At 42.5% G+C, this 21,204-nt stretch overlaps 1 protein-coding gene across 12 annotated transcripts in view; it reads right to left on the bottom strand.

Moving 5' to 3' along the window:
* FGGY (FGGY carbohydrate kinase domain containing) overlaps positions 1-21,204 on the bottom strand; it is a 415,184-nt gene that overhangs the window by 155,038 nt on the left and 238,942 nt on the right. The gene's annotated exons all lie outside the window — the stretch shown is intronic.

Below are 21,204 nucleotides of genomic sequence, written 5' to 3'. Positions count from 1 at the left end.
AAGAAACCGAGATCCAGAAAAGTTCAAAGCTACGTTTGTGGTCACACGGGTGCCGAGTGGTAGCATGGGGTCTGTCAGGCTCCAGAGGCCATGCTCTCCTTACTGTAGCTGGCTGCCTCTGGGCAACTTGGGAACCATGAAAGTCAAAAGAATGTAAGGCAGTCAGCGGAACCAGGCCTTGCCAGGCCTTTTTCCTTTTGCTGTGGGTTTATAGAGAGGGGCCATGGGTGCCTGCACGGGTGAGGGCACTGCCTACGGGTGCTCTTCATGAGATCAGTGCGCTCGTCTCCACTCCCACCATCCCCCCTCTCTCCACTCCCCATGGCAGCAATCAGAGACAAGATCAAATGAAACAGGCCACCAGGGCCAGCCTGGCTTCCAGGATGTGTGAATTCCGGCAGAACTCTCTGTGTGTTGATACCCTCTGTGTGTGGTGTGGGCTTATTCGCCATTGGCCCAGCAATTTGAGACTTTGGCTCTCACCTGAGGGACAGATGTCAGAGTTTGGAGTAAGAGTTATTTTTCCACTTCCCTGGCCTGCTCTCGTAGGGTGGTGACTGAGCCCTCGGCCACACTGGAAGGAAATAGCCCTGCCGCCTTGCCCCTGGGAGACACAGAGACGGGTGTGCTAGTGCATGGGCTAGGGCTGGGAGGATGCTTCCTCAAAGCCAGCTAGCGCCGTGAAGAAAGGGGTTAGGGTTCAGCCAAGTCAGGAGCACGGCTCCAGGCAGCAAGACATGAGACGCTGGCGAATCTTGGTTTCCTCCCACGTGAAAGACAAGAGTGTCCACCTTCCAGGATGTGCAGGAAGATCGCTGGCAATGTAGAGACAGACATACTGCCCTGCACACAGTAAATAATTCACAAGTGAGAGCTGATTATTTAACTTTATGCACTCTTAATTTTTTTAAGCCAGGAAATGTTTCATCTACATTTTTCTTGAGTAGAAAGTACAGACTGGTCTGGTCTGGTTCAGTAACGCTGGTCAGGTGCAAATAACAGAGGTGCGCGCATAGGAGGTGGAGATGGCTGGGGACACAGCTGGTTTTAGGGAGAAGATGTCTGAGTCTCATTTCTCGTGCCAGACTGACAGGATTGCTTGGACCTCAAATTGTGTTCCTAAGAGGTTGATGGTAAAAAAAAAAAGACCTCTAATGTTCACACGTGAGGCATTTCTGTTAATGGAGGCCCCTACTCATCTCTTAAGAGTTTACATACCAGCTGCCTTCGAGAGGCGTGAGGCTACTAACCAAGGTCATGCAGGGAAGCACCTGGGGTGGTTTCTGACACAGAGTAGGTGCCTAATACGGGGAAAGAGAGGAGGGCCCAGGAAGCGTCTGTGGCCCGTTGGGAATCAAGATTCTTCAGAACAGACACACTTCACAGGTTCTTTCAGTGAACATTTAACTGAACACCTACTATGTGCCGGGCCCTGGGGGAACAGCAATGAAAAAGATACTGTCCTTGTCCTGGTTTTCAATGTCGTCAGAATGTCTGACAGTTCATCTGAGAATGACAAGGTACTCTATTAAGCACTTCAGTAAAGGGGTATGTTCTTAGTACAAAATAGCTGAAGAAGGTGTAACCGTTTGGCTACAATGTAGACTATTACAGCAATAGTAACAAAAATCACACAAATGTTGAATTGGCATATGCTGTGAGCAAAAGACTGTTAGTGGCTTCACTTGCACTATCGTATTTAATAATCACTGCAGTCTCGTAAGACAGGTATCTTTATCCCCATTTTACAGATGAGGAAAATGAAGTTTAGAGGGATTATAAAACTTGCTTATGGTCAGACAGCCACGGAGCAAGAAATAAAACATCAAACCTATGAGTGGAAGGGCAGGCAGTGGTCAGATCACGAAGGTCCTTTCATGACACCCTAAGGAGTGGAAATTTTTTTCTTGAAGGCAATAGGGGAAATTATCCCAATTTATGTTTTGGCTGCTTTGTAGCTAGCAGTCCACAGACCCACTGCCACCCCCTCTCCAGCACATATCTGGGATTAGCAGAGGCCGTACTTGCACAGTGGTTCATTCGGTTTGTTTTGATTCACAACTGAATACATAATGAACGATAATCGTCTGTTATGTTGCCCAAAAAGTTCTTGCGGTCGCTGGCTACGTAAGTGCTCCACACAGAGCGGGGCCTTCCCTGGCCCTTCGGAGTCTCCAAGCTCCAGGTCGGCCTCATGGTGTATAAGTATGTGTGGTTTCTTCAATTCTGCTAAGTCAACAGTTCCAGGCAGGGAAAGAGAGGCTTTGCCTCAAGTATGGCTCTCCAGAAAGCCCTTCGCTGCCTCACCTCATTCAATGCGTTTATTCTTCCTCAAGTCGCCCGTTCCACCACCTTCTGCCCCCTCCATGCTTCGAATCTTCCGAACCTGCTGCTTGGATCCTAGGCTTTTAAATCAGCTGACCAGCCCAGGCAGAAAAGCCAATACATAAATGGTGATGCTCGGACATCTCAAAGGGACGGGGGGCAACTGTGAGCGTCTGCCCTGATTCATCAGCATCTGGCCCCAAAGCCTGGGCCATGTCTCTCATGTATGACATGCTCGGTCCTGAGGGCCTGGCCTCTGAATTCAGTCTTCCAAATCCTCACTTTCCTGGACAACTTTGGCTCAGATGCGTGTCACGAGCTCTCCTTGCACTGAACGCCTTGGTGAGGATAACACCCAGAGCTGGACTCAGATGAGGGTGACAGCCTGGCACCCCACACCGTACAGAGGGGTTTGTACCTGTGGCCCAAGGCAAGGGTGCTCTTCAACTGAGGCCATGCCAGAAAGACCTTTGAAGCTCCAATAAAGGAGAAAGGACACAGAATGTGGCTTCACGTGACTTGAACTGAAAGCTAGGTCCGCCACTTACCATGTGACTGGGTAAGTCACTTATACACCTCCTCTTTTACCTATAACTTGTGGATAACAATGCTTCTTAGAGTCACTCCAAGGAATAAGGAACACAAGTATTTCAAACTACCTGGCACATAGGCAGTTAGTCAACAAATGTCCGTTGACTCTATCATTTGGACTGGGCAGAGTATGACTCAATATATTCTTTCAACTTTTATTGTATGTCTGTTACACGCCAGGCCTTGAATATGCAGAGATAAATGAGCCACAGTCGCAGCCCTTGGGAACCCAAGGCCTCGGGGCAGAGATACACATTTAATATAGTTTTCTAAAATAAAATGAGTGCAACAACAGACGTGAATAAAATGCTACAGCAACACAAAGAAAAGTGAGATTATTTTTGCCTGGGGTCATGGGAGGAGGCTCAGGCCAAGCATTAGAGAAGAGGTACTATGCAAGCTGGTGACCAATAATTTATAAACAAGCTGTTTAAGATCCTATTCAAAATATATCGCACACAATAGAAGTTGTGAGATAATTTGATCTCCAGGTCCAATTTTGTCTAATGAAGAGTTTTGCAACTATGGATTCTAATGAAATTCATTCTAATGCAAATAGTCTCAGGGAATAAACACAGGGAGGGAGGAAGTGAAAAAAAAAAGAGAAAATGCATTCATTCATCTGTAAATTGTAACTGTTCCAAGTTTGGTCATGAAATAAAGCATTAGTTCATCGGTAAATTTTTAACTTTTTCAAGTTTTGTCATGAAATATTACCGTCTTCTTGGCCCCAAACCTAATGGGATCTTACTAGGGAGGCACAGAACTAAGGTGCCTCATCTCCCAAACCATTTCAGAGAAAATATAAAATGACTTCATGTGCTCAACAGTCTAAGGTCATTTGCCCTATGTATAAATTAAAAGTTTACTCAAGCTGCTCCTGACCACCACCATTGAGTATCATAATATACATGGTCAGGGGCATTTTAACTGTGAAAGAGGCCAAGTGAGAGAAAGATGCTCACTTCTGTAGCCACAGGGAAAGGCCACTCAACGGAACAGACAGGATTTTCCTTCACAAGTAAATTAAAGAAGCTTGAAGAAAATGACTGACGTATAATATATGCCTGGGGCTTTTTTATGATGAAGAACAGCAAGGAGAAAGAGAAGGAGAAGGGAAAATACATGCGGTGGGACTGAGGGATTGAGAATTCTTAGCATTTAAGAAATAGGATTTGTACGAGTGTATAGGGTTCAAAGACAGCTGCTTTACAATTCTACAACATGGGAAGGACCCTGTGGTTGCTGAGTTAGTCATCTTTAAACCCTAAAAATCAAGAAAGAACATGAGTCTGCGAGGCAGCACTATGTAGTGGTTAAGAGCATGTACTTGATGAAAGTGAAATATAACCAACAGCTATGCGTTCTGGGGACAGCAATTAAATCTGCCTAGGGCAGCGACAGGCACAGAGAAGGTGGTTTGGAAATGGAGTCTCAAAGGCTGGCAGGGTTTCCGCCGGCTGGGGTTGGGGTGTAAGAAAGCGGGTAAAGAGAATCTGTCTTGCCTGAAGGAACAGCATGTGGAAAAGCTAAAGCACGTTAGAAAACATCACTTCACTCAAGAAGTATTTGTGAGTGTCTACTCTATTCGAGGCTCTGTTCCAAGGAGCTAGAAAAAAACAGTCCCACCTTCGTGGCATTTACAGTCTGGTGGAGAGTGGGGTGATACACATACATGAATATGCAAATATATAGTGTGTTGGCTTCGACAATGCTAATTAGAAAAATAAAGCAGAATAGAGAGGATAAGTAGGATAATGAGGGCCCATGTTGTTATTGTAACACAGGATGGTCTGGGTGGACCTTAACGATGAGGTTACATTAGGCAGAGATTGTAAGGGAGTGAGGAAGTGAAGCATGCAATTAGGAGTGATACAGGCAGAGGGTTAAGAGCAAGTGCAAAGGTCCTGTGGTAGGATGTGACTGCTACCATACATGAAAAGTAAAGAATCAGTGCATCTGATAGATGGGGGCAGAAAAGTAACAAGGAGCAAACAAATGGGGAATAGAAGTGGAATATGGAGTCAAGAGGTTTTTTTTTTTCTTCCTCCAGTTCTTTAAAAGAAAGCTGTTATAGCATATTGTAGTCTTAAATGATTAAATAGAGAAAGAGATGTGTCAGCATAGGAGGGGGACGGGAGAATGGATAGAGCCTCGTGTCCTAGTTCACTGAACCACCTACACGGCTATGGGAGTATGGGGGGGGGAAAACAGGTTTATCTGCTTCTCTACTCTATTTGTTCGTGAGCTGTTCTTCCTTGTCTTGGGATGAAATTTCAGGTGAATCCATAGTATTCCTACACTCTGAATACTATAAAGTCCTTGGTCTACCTTCAAGCATTAAATATGTATACTCCATTGCAATATTCAAAACTACCATTTCATCAAATTAAAAAAAAATTTCCCTCCTACAGTTAGAGTTCATTTCAGGCTTAGAAGCACACCTGGGGAAGAGGGGTGTCCTACACTGCTCCTTCCTCTCTCCTTCCCTCCCTCCTTCTCTTCCTTCCTTCCCTGCTTCTCTTCCTTCCTTCCTTCCTTCCTTCCTTCCTTCCTTCCTTCCTTCTTTCCTTCCTTCCTTCCTTCCTTCCATTGTATGATCTCGTTACATGTGGCTGGAGCAGAGAGTGTACATGGCGAGAGAGGAGGCATACAGAGCTGGCTAGGACTAAATAAATTAGCCTTTATTACATTCTAAGCAGCAGAAAATCATCAAAGGCTTTTTGAGCAGAGTCCCCAGATCAGGAAAAAGGAATACATTCCTGGACACTGGACATTCTCATATTGGGTACTGTTTTAACATTAAATAAAATCCCTTTTGAAATGGAAGTACATATAGGATTAGAACCACCATAAAGTATTTAAAGCTACTAAGACACCTAACTGCTCCTTTTATGACAATCAACTTCCCTCAGTGATTCACCAACAAGTCTGTATAGATCCTTACTTGGGCTTTCAAATTCGTCTTTTTGGAATGTAAGCTTTAAGCCTGCCACTATTCCTAACTCCTGTCCAATTTAAGGCTGGACTCTGAACCTTCTGGTCACACACTAAGACAATCCTTTGTGAATACTTTGCCTTGGTTTAGGATAGTCACTTTAATATTTCATGGACAACATATATAAATTGAAAGACAGTGGCATGAGATGGCTAACTTTAAAAGGAAAGTGAAATATGTAATTATTCCATTAAAGAGAGCATTTTATTTTTGTCCTGCTAAATCATCTTTCACCACCCAGCTTCAGCCCAAATAAATGTGAATCTTTAGGGGCAAAGTCTAATAAACAGCAGGAGAATGTTCTGTGTGACTAATTCATTCATTCCTCCACATGTCACATGACTAGCTGACTGCTCCAGGTGCTGAGAGGGTGTAAGAATGGCACCTCCATTCTCAACTGAATGTAGGAGGGGTATGGCAAGTAGCTAGATTTTTTTTTTTTTGGTTCACTTTAAGAAATAGTTTGCTCACTTTAATTCATTCATTCAACCAATACTTACTAGGTACAATTCATTTATTCCTTCATTCATTCACTATTGAATGCCTAACCAAGTCCCCAGCACTGTGCCAGACACTGGGGACACAAGGGTCACTGCTTTCATGGAGCTCACAGTGATGGAGCGCCATGGTTGTGGAATGAGAATGTCAAATAAAATAACCCTTAACAGTTATTCAAACACAGCCTCCTAATCATCTGTCCTGTATGCTACAGAAGAACATTTCCGCAATTTCATAGAGGATATACAAGTGTGTGTGTGTGCACAGTATACATATAAAATCTCCAAGAAATAACATGCTCACTCGAGAAATTTTAGACACTCTAGTATCTAAACTCCCCTCTAGTATCAGGAACAAGGTGAGATTGCTTTTTATTATCTTAACTGTTCAACATAACACTGGAGGTATTATTCCTGGCAAACGCAATGAGACAAAAATGAACAGCAACAACAAAGGTATAAAGAAGGGAGGAGAGAGACACAATTTTGCAGCTGATATGATCTCATAGATACAGTGCACGCTGTCCCCTCTGCTTGGAGCACTCTTTTTTCTAATCAAAACATCACAGTTCAGTATCACAGCTTTTCAGAAGCCTTCCCTGACCATCCAAACCACATTAGATCACCGAGCTCAATAGTTTAAAAACTACTGTGAAAAATATCACGTGTGCAGAGTGTATATAGCACATGCACATTTTAAAACTTAATAAATAGTGCATTTAGCAAGATTAGAGGATATAAGATCAATTTTTAAAAATTAAATATATTTCTCTACTCCAGCAATAACCAAACAAGAAATATAATAGAAGACTAGATGCAACTCATAAAATCAATTAGAAGTCACTGCATAGGAATTTGATCCCTTAGTTTTATCAATGCCCCTTTGTCATACATGAATTAGAGTATAGAAATAAACTAATATATTTCATTTTTATTTACTTTACAAAAGGTATTTATATGTCACTTCTTTTCACAAACGCTGTGGTAGGCTGAATAATGCCCCCCCCCCAAAAAAAATAATACCCATTTCCAAATCTCTGCAACATGTGAATGTTACCTTATATGAAAAAAAAAAAAAGAAAAAGATTTTGCTGATGTGATTAAGGATCCTGGGATGGGGAGATAATCCTGGATTACCCAGGGGGGCTCTAAATACAATCATATGTAAGTGTCTTTATAAGAAAGATACAAAGGAAGACTGACCACAGATGAGGAGCAGGCAGTGTGACTCTGGAGGCCAAGGTTAACGTGATGTGGCCAGCAGCCAAAGCATGCTGGCGGCAACCAGAAGCTGGAGCAGGCGAGGAATAGGTTCTCCGCCAGGACCTCCAGAGGGACGAGGCCATGCTGACATTTGATTTCAGCTTAGTGAAACTGATTTTGGACTTCTGGTCTCCAGACCCTTACCAAAATGTATCTGTAGTGTTTTAAGCCATCAAGTTTGTAGTAATATGTTACAGCAGCCATAGGAGACTAAAACCAAGGGTTTAAGACATTTTATCACCCTCCAACACACACACACACACACACTATAGTAACACATAAATAGAATGTTATGTAACACTAATGAATGGGCACACGGCAAATGGAGGCTCAATATTTTAACTTGAGTGTTAAATTTCAACTCTGAGCTTCTTAGCTTCCAGGGTCAGAAGAAAAATATGATCGATTGTATAGCTTTTGCTACTGGAAAAAGAAAATATACCAGGATCAGATTAAACTTCACTTTTCTAACTTTATGAATTTTAAAACAGATTCTCCAGTGGGACTTTATATGGGGTATAATGAGTAACACATTAACTCATCAGCATGGTTATTGCAAATAGAGGCATGACCTTCACGTGGCTATTACTTTTTTGTATTTTTAAATTTTTTATTCAAAAATAACTTCAGACTTACTTAAAAGTTACAAAAATGGTACAAACCATTCTGTATACCCTTCACCTAGATTCTCCCAATATTTTGCAAATGAATTCTATCCATACACACACACACACACACAAAACACACACACACACACACAAAACACACATTATGTGTGTTATGTGCATATAAATTTTTTTTTCTGAACCACTTCAGAGTAAGTTGCAGATATAATGCACACTTACTCCTAAATACTTCAGTATGTATTTTTTAATCTTTTCTTTCTTTTTTTAATTAAATTATTTTTCATTATGAAATACACATTTTTTAGAATTAGTTTCAGCTGTACAACACAGTGCAACAGTTATACTTTTTACCCCTCGAAGTGACAACCCCCCCTCCAATCCGCTGCCCCATTTCCCCCCAATATTTCAGTATATTTTATTTAAAAAAAATTCTCTTATATAACCATAGTACAATTATTAAATCAGGAAATAAACACTGACACAAATCTATTGTTCAATCTGTAGACCTTATTCAAATGTCATCAATTGTCCACAAAACATCCTTTCCAGTAAAGGTAAAAAAAGGTTTCTCTAGTCTAGGATCCAGTTCAGGATCACACAATGCCTTTAGTTGTCATGTCTCTTTAATCTCCTTTAATCTGGAGCCCTTCTCCAGACTTTCTGTATCTTCTATGACCTTAATATTTTTGAAAGGTAGGAGCAAGTCATGTTGTAGAACACCTCTCAATTTGAGTTTCTGACATTTCCTTATGATGAGACTCAGATTAGGCATTTTTGACAGGACTACCAACGAAGTAACGTTGGGTTCAAATGGCCACTTCTTGGGGAGACCTTTGATAAGAGCCACAGGTAAAACATTTAATTATATATAAAAGCATAGCTTATAGAGTGAGCCAGAAAAACCTTCTCTCCTGTAAGTCTAGTCTGCTCAAGGAATGCCTGAGACCCGCTGCTCCCTATCCAGATGTCTCTGCTTACTGGGCAGTAGCTGACCAGGGGAGAGGAGGTGAGACACCTAGGGAGCCTCTACTGCATCCACTCTGACACCTTGGCATTTTCACTGCCAAAAGTGCCACTGACTTTTATCTTCTAAACGTCTTTCAATTATATCCACTTCTCTCCATCTCCTCCATCAAAATCCAAGACAAGCTACCATGATATCTGCTCTTACCCAGACCCCCAATCTCCTAGCTGGTCTCCTAGCATACACTCTGGTCTCTGGTCTCCAAACTGCAATTATTTCCATCCTTTGTAAATCCAATTATGTTACCCACTGTGCTTAAAACTATTCAGTTTCTCTTAAAAGACCAAAATCTTTTATAAGCCTTTGTAAGGCTTATAAACCCAGCATGTCCTGCCCCTTTCTGCTTCTCCAGCCTTAACTTGTATCAGTCCTCCCTCCTGCACTACTGGGAACTTGCCAATTTCCCTCCCATTATCCAGCTTGCATTCTCTTCTCGGGCCACGTTCCTCTCAACCATCACCATGCAGACCCTTCTTCCTCCCTATCAGACTGCTCAGCTACCTAAATATCTCAGCCCAGACATCACTGCCTTACCAGGAGCCAACCACCCAAATTAATAGTTTCGCTTGGCTTTATGCTCTCATGATTGTTCCTCTGCTTCACATCACCTAGATATCATACCTACAGAAGAGTGTATAAAACATATGTGTCCATTTTACAGATAGTTAATAAGTACTCAGGCACCCGTCAACGCATCTCTGGAAGGCATCATTTTTTCTCAACAACTAGCACCCCCTCAGCCATGTAATTAACCAGTGTGTTGATTTTTTTTTTTTTTTAGCTGAGCCATCCTGCCATCTGTTGGCAACCAGGGCATTGATATTTGTGGCAATCATTTCCTTGCTTGTCTTTCTAGGTCTAGAACCTATAGATTTATTCCTAAAATGTATTGTCTCTCTTGCCTGTTTTTGAATTTTATATGAATAAAATAACTATTTCTTTCATATCCTGTTTCCTTCATTTAAAATTGTTTGATTCATCTATATTGTTCTATGCTGCTGTAGCTCCTTTCAGTATGCACACCACTGTACGGATATAATACAATTTAGATGTTCATTCTACTACTGGTTGAAATTTGGATTGATTCAAATTTGGGGCTATTATGAAAAACAATGCAATGAATGCTCATACTTGTCTCTGAGTACACACAGGTACATGGGTGCAATAGTTTCTCCAGGTTTTTACCTAGCAATGGAATTGGTAGAGTGCAGGGTACCTGCATATTCAAATGCTTTGCTGTTTTCAAAAGCGATGGCATCAGTTTATACTCCCACCAGCAGGGTACGATGTAAAGCACTTATCAAGGTCAGGAATGATGTGTATTTTGTGATTGTTTTGCATCCACCTCCTCCCCTAGACTGTAAGTAAGGTCTGCGTCCTCTTTGGCTCGCCATTCTCACTCTACTGTCTGGTGCATAGTAGGTGCTCAAAAACAATTGGCTGAATAAGAGAAGGGACTCTGGAGAAGCAAGTTTATATATTTTGGATGGGAACACAGGTATATCTGACTTCAAAACCCATCTCTTTACAACTACACTATATTTTCCTTATCTCAAAATGGTGATGATCATTCATATCCTACTTACCAGTTTCCAATGTAATGGTAGTCATCAAGCGAGATTACAGACGTCACCCAACAAACACAAAGTCCATATTAAATGTCCACCAATGTTCCACTATGATGCACCTGGACCCAAAGGGCCACAGATGGAACATACAAAAGACGGCTGTCCATGGCAAGTGCTCTGTGAATGTACGTGGATTAAGATTACTTTGTAGAGGAAGACAGGGGTTTCAAATATCACTGCAGGGAAAACCAGGGAGACCAATTAATGCTTTCAAGTGCAATCTGCACCTGTGTCCCAAATTATTCACCAGCACAAACAAAAGAAGCTTGCTCCAAGCCCCGATCAGAACAAACACTTTACAATGCTTTTACTCAGGTGGCATCATCTTTCATCTGTGCCGGGCTCCAGGAAAGGCTGGGCAGAGAGCTGGATAAACACTGCACTTCGGCTGGGCACTGTGGGTTCAAAAGTAAAGTGGGACTTCCTATTTACACTGAAAGATCTGAGGCCTTTGTGGTTTCCTGTCTCATCGTGGTGTGTCTGTACTTCGGTTTCTGGGTTTGTCTGCACAGAAGCTGCTAGTGGGGTCTTCCATGGTATCCCTTCATCCTGCTTTTCATGAGAAAATAAGAATTCTACAATCTCTAATTGGTAGCAGATTCTACACGGTATTCTATCCAAGTCCCAACTTCTCTCAGTGTGTCTGTACCTAAGCCTGGAAGACGGGCTTTCTTTAAAAGAATGGATTCAAGGGACCTCCCAATGTGCCCCAAACTGGCAGGGACTACGAGTAGATGACAGTCCAGCTTGATGTAACTTCATTTTATACTAATTATATATTCATGTACTTCACTCTTACACTCATTGAGTGTACATTTAGGGTTCCTTCTATGTACAGGGTGCTCTGCTAGGTATCGAGGAAGCAGTGATGTAATGAGATAGTTGCTATTCTGAAAGAGCTTAAAGTCATTTTTATGAAAGTCCCCATTAGAATCACATGGGTACATGTTAAAATTACAGATTCGTATATACTCCTTCCTAGCAAGGCTCACTGAATCAGACCCTGTGGGAGTGGGGCCTGAGGAATTATGTTTTAAGGAGTTCCCCAGGTACAGTTTATGCACATTAATCGAGAAGCACTGACTTGCACCTCAGTGCAGAATTTATAACCACAATGAGGACTAGTGACAGAGAATCAGAAGCCCTTCCTGTGAGGAACGAGGCTTTCCCCAGCTGCTGGGTCCTTCAATTTGAGTAAATGAATAGAAACCGCCTAAGGATGCAGCTGAAATGACTTGAAGGTTTGCTCCGATATGTATCTGAGTTTTGGCCCTATCACTTACTAGCTGTGGGACTTTGAACAAATCACTCTGTTTCTTTGAGCCTCATTTTGAAAAAGAAAACAACACCTGCTTTGACTGTCTCACTTAGTTATTCTGAGTATCAAATTCCACAAGGCATTTTATAAACTCTAGAGCACCAAGAAAGAGCTAGTCATTTGATGATCACAAAACCTTTCATAAACAAGAAAATAAAGTCAACCCCTGAGGTTTCTCTTAGGCAGTCAGAACTCTCTCTCTTAACCATCCCAACCATTGTTCGCGGGGCCCACTTTCTCTTAAATATCATAGCTGTGTACTATGTGGTTCCTTCCAGGTTCCGGCGGCTTTTTCTAAAAGCAGATCTCAAAAGTGCCCCCAGTCCTGGGTAGGATAGTGGGATATACTTCAGGGACCCTGTTAACATTTTCAAGGAATGGATATAAAAGAGGAGAGCCAAGCAAGAACTGGCTTCCCCTGTCACTGGACTCTCTCTGACCTCAGCTCCATCATCTCTCGATGAGAAACGTAGTCTATCAGGCTGTTCTAGGCTACTGCCCTCTAATGATATTTAACTTCTATCCAATCTTAACATGTTATTACTTTTTATTCTGATCTAACACATGGCTACTACATCTTTCTTAATCTCACATATTCGTTGCAAGGTTTAGAAATTCTATACACAGATGCCTTGCACAGAAACTGGCACACGGCACTTCATGAATCCTAGCTATCATTGTCATTAAGTATAAACATGTTTCTTGGTCATCCTTGAAATGTCATCCTGACAAATTCCTCTTCTTTATACTTGTATACCATGCATAAGCCTGAGTACTGAGTAGGCTTTTCCTTTTTGAATATTCCTTTTTCAGATCCACGGTTTATATCCTTGAACATGTGATTTGGTGTTTCCTATCTGTTTCACTGGGAATACAAACCATTGGCTGTCTGTTAGCATATCTCTTTGTATGAACTTGATTGCAAACTACGTGTTGAGTACCTCCGATTTGCCTTAGAGACAGAGCATGGAGGAGGCTCTGCTCAATGAGCTCAGGCGTGGGAAAGATACGGAAGGACAAGGGCTGCACTAGAGCGGAGCATAAAGAGCTCCGAAGGCCCACTTGACAGGTGGGGGAGAAAGGGAAAAGGAGGGGCTCCCGGAGGTGACAGCTGAACTGGAACTCCACATACGAATGACAGTGGAACGCCTAAGAGCATAGGTTCTGAGCTCCCCATGCTCCGTGCAGCCTCAGCTGCACCTCGTCCTTACCCTGTGGCCTCTCCACGCCTCCGCTTCCTCACCTGCACATTGGGGATCATAAGACCCAGCCCAGAGTTTACTGAAAGTATCAAATAGCACAGCAAATACTCCATAAGTGTGAGTTACAATCATGATGATAATTCTGGTGATGATGATACCCAGTAGAAAGGAGATGCAGCCCTTCCAGGCACAGAAAACAACAGGCCCAAAGGCCAAATCTTTTCAAGAAGAGGAACTATAGGCCTATACGTCTTCAATCCAAAGTATCCCAAATGCCAAAAGCTTTTCATGATTCATCTGGTGATAAAATGCTGTCTAACTCATCACGCTATTCAGCATCTACTTAACCTACTTGGTATGGATATTCATAAGTTTTACTGTAGAAATATGAAATGTGTTTGATTATGGGTGCTGCTCAAGATCTCACTGGCAGTTTTATGTACTATACTGTATATATACACATTCATTTTCTAAAATCTGGATAGCTTCATTCTCAACACATTTGGCCCAAAGGAATTCAGATAAGGGTGTATGGAGGTACCTGCTAGAATATAGGATGAAAGGTGGAAGGATGGCAGACGAGGCCAGACGTGGGCAGGGCCCAGATCATACGCCATCTCCTATGCCCAGCTAGGATTCAGGAGTTTCACCGAGAGATTTTAGTCGGGGAAGTGAAGCCATGGGGCTTAATATTCAAGACTACCTTCAGTCTACTGGGGCGGTCAGGTCCATGCAAACCAGGGTCTTACACACTACTAAAGAATGGATACATATTTTAATATAATTGGCCATTCTCTCTGTGGGCTCCCTCTGCTTTCTCATGGGCTACTTCCCAAATTCCAGAGAACCCTGTTTTTCAAGATCATAGCTAATCACTCAGCTAGGAGTTACATATTAACCTGAGTAACATTCAGTTAATTCTAACGTGTAAGTAGATGATAAGTGCCTAAGTCAGGGAGGCCCCATGACTGGTATGTCAGGCAGCTTCTGGGCAGCTGACCCATCTTTCAAAAGCACCATCTAGGTAAATGTCCCCCCACCCGACAGAATCATCAAGGTTCAGTCTTTGCTTGGCTCCATGAAAGGACAAAACCAATGGTGGAAAACCCCAACTGCACATTTGGCAATTGGACCGTGTTGATACTTTTCCATCAGTTTCATGTATTTGCTGTCAGCCTGCTTCAAGGCATAGTTCAGTGAAAAATGGGAGTTCTCAGGTAGATGGAATTCTGTGACTGAATTGATCAACGCTGCTATGTCACGTGAGAATGTCAGTTAATCAAGGCAACAACCTAAAGCCCCACTGAAGACTAGATAGTGTGTACAGTCTGTCAATCCATCAGAAAAGGAAATCAAACGAATATGGCACATGATTTGTTCTTCAACACATTTTGATGGTTGCTACCTATATATTTCTGTCTGTCCTTCAGTAAATCCAATATGTACTGGACCCACACCATGTGTCAGGTACTACACTAACTGCGAGTAAATGGAAATTTACTGTTGTGTGATATCTTTCTGTTATCTCTATAAGTAACAAAAACCACATGCTGGTATGATTCATAGTGTAACCTGAAAGATGGGCACTAAATCTTTCTCTTTCTCAAACATCACTAAACTGAGTTCTCTAGAAGTTTGACAAATACACGGCAGAGGTGAATTTTATAGTATGTGAATTACCGTTCAGTAAAAATGTTTAAAAAAAAATGCATCACAGCATTACAGTAACTTTCACCGCCTTACAATTTAAGACTTCCACTCTTTTTTTTAACTAAATATATCCCAAATCTATCAGAACATGGCCCAAATGTCCACTCAGTTGTCATTTGACCTTTTTTCCCCCTGTTGGCAGTAGGAAGCCCCTGCATGTCCACTAGGAAAGAACGTTCCATCTCAGTACTTCTCAGTACTTCCGCACTGGTGGCTCAAAACATTTCTCATGGGTTCTTGAGATCTTTGGTCTTTTAGACGTTCTGTTTCCTGGTGCTTTTAAGACTGATTAAGTGGAAGAATAGAAAATATCCCCAACTTCTCTGATGGCTCTGGGGGACAAACAATATGCAAATTGAATTAACATGAAAAAAGAGGCCCCTGGAGCACACAAGTAGAGTGGGAGAGGGAATGAAAAAATAAGGGAAAAACAACAAGTCAAAAACACTAAACCCCCTGAACTAAATGTATGCAGAACAGATAAGCCGCTGCGTGTGGAGGCCCTTGGCACAGTACCTGATACTTAGTGAGGCCTCTACCACAGCTGGCTTCAGCATCTTTTTCATCCACACTGAACCACTGGAAAAGCACAAACACTTTCATAACTGCCAGGTTGCCCTCGGCAGCCACAGTATCAGAGTCACCCACACAGCAGATGAGTGGTAAATAGGAAAAGGGAAAAAAAAAATCAATGTGGTTTTCATTTCATGCTCTTCCAAACGAATACAAAAACATCTTCATGAGCTGGGAAGTCAGCTGCATGTCTTCAAATTGCCTAATTCGGTCCTTGGCCACAGAGCAGCAGGGAAACAGGGAAGATTAAATAAGGAGTCTCATAAATACTGTCCTCCCCAGGGACACTGGTGACAAGTGATGTTGTTTGTTTTTCTTGTGATCATTAGACTGGTGGCCTCGTGCAACGCAGGGATTCAAAAAACTAGGAAGAAGGGAAAAATAAGAGCACTGTGGTCCAGTTGTAATCCAGCCCTAACTTTGCCGTTCTCATCAGGCTTTGGGAAAGATCTGCCTTGTAATCACTTTACCCCCATTCCCACAAAAACACGAGTGCACATGGCCAGCCCCCACCCCCAGCCTCAGTCTCAGTGTTCTGCTAAGAGCTGAGCGTATAAGTTCTGGAATCAAACAGCCTGAGTTGGGAAGCTATCTCTAGGACTTAACTAGCTACATGACATTGGGAAAGTACTCAAGTTTCCGACGCTGTAACATGGGGGGATAATTCTGATAATTGCATAAGGTTATTGGATAAAATAATATACTCAAATTTCTTAGCCCACAATAAATATGCGGTAAATATTATTAGCCATTATTGTTACTGCTGCTAATTCTATTTCTTCCCCCTGACTCTTCTACCATCCTTCCAGGCAAGCTGCTATCTTTGGTGGAAAGCTGGGCTCAGGCCAGTAGAGAGACTGGCCTCTCCAAATGCTTTTGTTTTTTTGTGTGTGTGTTTTTTTTAAGTAAAATTTATTGGGGTGACAAGTGTTAGTAAAGTTACATAGCTTTCAGGTGTACAGTTCTGTAATACATCGTCTGTACATCACATTGTGTGTTCACCACCCAGAGTCAGTTCTTCCATCACCATATATTTGCTCCCTTTTATCCTCACCTACCACCCCCCACGCCCCTTTTGTTTCTGACCTTCTGAGAGGACTTGTTTCATCTGACTTTGCTGTGTTCCTGGTGGGATTCCGGAAGCATGGGACCAGATGGCCCTGCTCAGCTTTTATAGGAATGGAAGGAATGGCTGGATCACATAGTAGGTGTCATCTCTGTAAAAAACCTGCTAGTTTCCAACAAGATTGCACCATCTCACATTCCCACCAGCAGTGTGGGCGTTCCGGTTCCCCATATCCTTGCTACAACTTTCGCCCTTCTAATAAGTGTACAGTGGGTCTCGCGGGGTTTTTAATTTACATTTTCTTAATGATTAATGATGTTGAGCACTGTCTCACGTACTTGTCATTCCTACCTTTTCTTTGATGAGATGTCTGTGCCAACATTTGCCCATATTTTAATTGAATCTACTCGCTGTCTCCTCTGAGCCTTTGAAAGAAGCTCTTTAACTGAAAGGGAAGAGCAAGAATTCTGGGGGGGTTGGTTCCCAAGAGAGCTCAGACGAGTATCCCCTTCTGCACATGGGGTGATCCACATAACTGCTCTTTGCTTCAGTGTTCTCACTTGTGAAATGGGGACAGGAATGGTGCCTCACAGGAGTGTTGAGCTGATTACATGCTATAAAGGACTTAGCACAGTGCTTGGCCTACTGTAGATGTTCAATAGATGGTAGCAACTCATACTGCTGCCTGCCTCCTCATAACGATTGAGGCTGGGCCAGGGATGCTAACCATCCTCCATCCAGCACAGTGCAGAGCTGTCCTGCCACAAATGCCAGGACAAGCACTACCTTGAGCTTCTTCAGTGCATGAACTGGCTCTTATAGAGCACTGAATAGCATCGGCCCTGTACCTACGGAATCAATGACTAGGATAGAACCTGTTTTCAGTTTTTGTGGCTGCGGGCCCAGGGCTGGTCTCAATATAGACAGTCTCCTGAGAATACAGGTTCCTACAGGTGACATTAGTGGGTCCTGGTGAACTAAGGGAAAGCAGGGTATTTCCTGCACAGTACCCCAGTTCTTTCATCAGTAGGTATAATAGTGGGCCTACCTGTACCAGGTGGACTGCCTTTCCTCTCTCTCATGACCTGTACCAATGCAACCTGCTAAAGAGACCAAGACAGAGAAACTGGGCCCACCTGCCCCACTCTTCTTAGCTGTGACATCCTACTAACAGAAGATCATCAGTTCAAGGCATGCGGCTGTCCTGCCTTCCTGTAGTCTTCTCGCAATGGGCCTCCACATACCCACATCCCATCCAGGCTGCAGAGGAAGTCAGCTGCACGATGTTGTGGACACAGAAGAGAAAAACAAAGTGGACAAGAGTGAGGCCAGGGCCTCGTGTCTGAAACTGAGCTAGCAGGAACAGCGTCCCGACGGGAGTGGGGAAAACCACGACCTTGCAAATATCACATCCTCTAGGAAAACTTCCTTGTCTCCTGATGACTTGAGTGGGCCCTTCTCCATATTCCCACCCCACTCCAATCATGCATGCACTGTGTTCATTACCATTCTGTACTGTAGTTATCTCCTCGTCTTCTCGGTGAAGGCACTTTATCTTATTTACTTTAATGCCCTTAGCACTTAGCCAGGCAAATACAAGAAAATGTTTTCTTAATGAGGGATTGATTTAATGATTAAAAAAAAAAAACTTTTAATTTTAGAATAGTTTTAGATTCCAGAAAAATTGTAAAGACAGTGGAGAGAGTTCCCATATATCCCACAACCAGTTTCCCCTATCATTAATATCTGACATTAGGGGCATACGTCACAGTAAAGGAATATACTGATATGTTATCACTAGCTAAAGGCCTTTCTTTATTCAGAGTCCCTTAGGTTTTACCTAATGTTCTTTTTCTGCTCCAGGATCCCATCTAGGAGACCACATTACATTTAGTTGTCACATCTCTTTAGGCTCCTCTTGGTTGTGACAATTTCTCAGACTTCCCTTATTCTTTGATGACCCTGACAGTTTGAAGAGTGCTGGTCAGATATTTTGTAGAATGTCCTACAAGTGGGATTTGTCTGACGTTTTTCTTATAATTAGGTTTTTTTTGGGAGAAGATAACTAAGAAAAAGTGTCATTTTCATCACCTCAATGGTACATATCATCAACCTGACTCATCATGTTGATGTTGACCTTGGTCACCTGGCTAAGGTATTATTTGTCAGATTGCCCCACTATAAAATTATTCTCTTTCCCTCTTTTCACAATGTATTCTTTGGAAGGAAGTCACTAAGTGCAGCTCACATTTAAAGAGTGGAAAATTATGCTCCACCTCCTTAAGGGGGAACAGTCACATAAATTGTTTTGAATTTTTCTGCATGGGGAGATTTGTCTCTTCTGTTCATTTGTTTATTTACTCAATCATTTATTTATATAAGTATGGACCCATTATACTTAGGTTTTACTTTGGGTTATAATCCAATGCTACCATACTTTATTTTGCTGCTCAAATTGTTCCAGTTTTGGCCACTGGGAGCTCCCTCAGTTGGCTCCTGAGGCTCCATCATCAACATTGTTATTATTTTTTAAGCAATTTCCTTATTTTCTGGTGCTACAAGATACACCAGGCTCATCTTGTCTGTTTCCTGCCCCAGTCCTAGAATCAGCCATTTCTCTAAGGAGGCCTGTCCATTTTACTTAGAAACCAAGATGTGGGCCCCAAGGGTACTTGTAACAACTAGCTGCTGGGGTACACTTGTTTCTGGGCCCTGTCAGATGTCAGAGCTGGGAACTATGTTTTGCAAACTGTATACCTACACATGTCTATAAATGTTCCCATCTGTAGCCATCTACACCTAAATAATACTAAACATGAGCTCATCCTGATGTGCCCTAATTCTAATCCATTACCACATGGATCATTCTAGCCTTAATGAGCCATTTTTAATAATAGCACCGTATTAGATATTTTGTACTAGGTACAGTGCCAAGCTGTTTACAAAGATTACCTCATGTAATTCTCAAAACAACTTCATGGGTAAATGCTATCACCTACATTTAACAGAGAAAGAAACTGAGGCACCAAAAGATGTAGTATCTTTCCTAAACTCACCCAGTAAGTGGTGGGGCCAGCAATATAAGCCTATATCTCTCGGATTCCATGTCCACTGATAGAGAACACCCTCCTTCCCTTGATCTAAGACTTTGCAGAAACTTCAGTTCTGAGTAATTTAAGATACAGACATAATTCCTAGCTCTCGCCAACCACTGTTCTGTTCAAAACTTATCTCTTCAGTACTTTCCCACCCTGTTCCCAGGGTTCTCTCTCCATCAGACACGCTAACTGGAAGACAAGTTGCCAAGTTACAACCTGACTTGACAGCACAAGAAAAGGGGTGTTGGTGCAATGGCAGGAACAGCTCCATCTGACCCCGTGACTTTTCAACCTCTGGCTAACCCCTGCTGTGTATTATCTTGGGTTTTGGTGACTTGGTTGTAATTAACTCTGAACAAGCAGCTCTGCTTTCATGGAGTTAAAAAAAGAAGAGTATTTTTTTTTTCTCTTGTTAATTAAATCATCTACAAGGAAGCTAAATGTGCAGCCCACACTAATATCAAAGGCCTGATTACTAAGTGTTATGTTCAACCTCAGGCTTTTTCTCCAGATTCCTGGAAGAAACAGGGATCTGGAGGTAGGGAGCTTCTAAGTATTTAGCAACATTCACTTACTTGGACAGTCACTCATTCATTCATTCATTCATTCATTCATCCATCCATTCATTCGTTCATTCATTGTCAGTGATCTAGAAAGAGGCAACCTGTATAAAAATGTCCCTGGGAGTTTTGTTTTAATGAACCTACTGAATCAGAAACATCAGCAGTGAGCAGAAAGAAGAAAGAGAATCCTTCAGACCAGGTTGAAAACCACTTTTGGAAAAGCCCACAGCCCCCTCTGGTCCCTGGGTTCTGTTTGGTGAATTTTTCCTGACAGTTGGTGCTTTTATTTGCCAGAACCACAACAAAGGGGGTCCTTGAGTTTCCCTGGGAGTGTTTCCTCAGACCTGCACCTCTCCTAGACCTCACAAAGGTGTTATTGTTACTGGTCCGCTGGGCGCCCAGCACCTGAGCGAGATCAAAGACGCTTTCCGATGCCAGCATGACCACAGTCTCGCCCTCACCACATAACATTAAAGCTGATGATTAATCCCCTTGTCCCAGAAGGGCCCTTCCCACTCCCAAGTACCAAGCAGGGTGGGGGCAGGGGCTTTGTTTCCAGCACAACACAACCATAATAAATGGGCATTTTATGACCCTCATTCACTGCAACCAAGTGCAGCTGCCCATCAGCCTCAGTAGAGCCGAGGCAGTTGCTCCGTGTGAGCCTTTTCTATCACCAGGAAAGAGTAACAAGAACACCATTTCTGAGTGTCTATGATGTA

This window comes from Hipposideros armiger, unplaced genomic scaffold (genome assembly GCF_001890085.2).
Source record: "Hipposideros armiger isolate ML-2016 unplaced genomic scaffold, ASM189008v1 scaffold_557, whole genome shotgun sequence".
NCBI lineage: Eukaryota > Metazoa > Chordata > Mammalia > Chiroptera > Hipposideridae > Hipposideros > Hipposideros armiger.
Note: the sequence above shows the minus strand (reverse complement) of the source record. Positions and strands in the feature narration are given on the sequence as shown.